Source organism: Triticum aestivum, chromosome 7B (assembly GCF_018294505.1).
Source record: "Triticum aestivum cultivar Chinese Spring chromosome 7B, IWGSC CS RefSeq v2.1, whole genome shotgun sequence".
Lineage (NCBI taxonomy): Eukaryota > Viridiplantae > Streptophyta > Magnoliopsida > Poales > Poaceae > Triticum > Triticum aestivum.
Genome location: NC_057813.1, coordinates 692751709 through 692753260, shown reverse-complemented (window position 1 = coordinate 692753260; position 1552 = coordinate 692751709).

Below are 1552 nucleotides of genomic sequence, written 5' to 3'. Positions count from 1 at the left end.
GGTCTTCTTAGTAACTAATCATCCTCAGCCAAAACTCACGCCCATTAGCCATGTACATTTCCCGTACCGCTAATCAAACACTTGGCTGCTTATTCATGTTTGACCATCGATCGGTCTCCTCGTGAGAATCTTATGTTGTGATTTTCTTCCTAGCACCTACCTGGGGAGTTCCCAACCCACTAGACATGCCTAGGCCACCCAGAACACATGGCAACGCCACGGTCACGCGGTGACCACACGGCGGGCATGCGAGCTTACGCGCTCAAGAGTTGGGGCCCTCGGCCACCGTCCAAACATCGATGTCTCGCCATAAAACCATGTATTTCTAATTAAATAGATACTTATTTAACTAGAAATGATTTTTGTAAAAAATAAAGAGTAAACTATGAGGCAGCTGCAGTTCAAAATTGACCCACTTCCAACTAAATCGGCGATAATTTGTCTTTTTCACCAGAGGTGGATCAAAACTTTTTACACCCAACCATTTTGTCAATTGTGCATTAAACATGGTCTAGTATTTTATAAAATTTATTTGGTCCATTTTTGCAACAATTATTTGGTAGTTCCTTCACAAAAAAACCTCATTTCGGGCACTCGAAAAATGGAAAATGAATTTTCCGTGCAAAGAAAATGAAAACTCCCTTAGGCAACATTGTTTGGAATTCCAAGATGCACCCTTGTACACAATATGAGATCATTTGAACAAACTATGCCATGAATGTGGCCATAAGATTGATCATTTGGCTTGAAAGCCATGAATCTTCACACATGATAGCTCATTTCTGAGAACACTTTTTTAAAATAATTACCGTATTACAAGTTTATTATTTTTCCTGGAAACTTGGTCACATATAATGACACAATGTGAAGGTTTTCCAATTTTTTGATTTCTTTTGAATTTTTTATGCCCGTTTCAAAATGCGGTCAAAATGGCGGGCTTGACCGTTCCTACCTAGTGGTTGAATCTTGGAATTTTTTTGGTGTTTCTATGATTAAATAGATACTTATGTACCTAGAAATGATTTTTGTAAAAAATAAAGAGCAAACTATGAGGCAGCTACAGTTCAAATTTCACCCGCTTCCAACTGAATCGACGACAATTTGTCTTTTTCACCAGAGGTGGATCAAAACTTTTTTCACCCAACCATTTGGTCAATTGTGCATTAAACATGGCCTGGTATTTTAAAAAATTGATTTGGTACAATTTTGCAACAAATATATGGTAGGTCCTTCACAAAAATACCTCATTTCGGGCACTCGAAAAATGGAAAATGAATTTTCCGTGCAAAGAAAATGAAAACTCCCTTTGGCAACATTGTTTGTAATTCCAAGATGCACCCTTGTGCACAATATGAGATCATTTGAACAAACTATGCCATGAATGTGGCCATAAGATTAATCATTTGGCTTGAAAGCCATTGATCTCCACACGTGATAGCTCGTTTCTGAGAACACTTTTTTAAAATAATTGTTGTATTATAAGTTTGTTATTTTTCCTAGGAGCTTGGCCACATATAATGACACAATGCGAAGGTTTCCCAATTTTTTGATT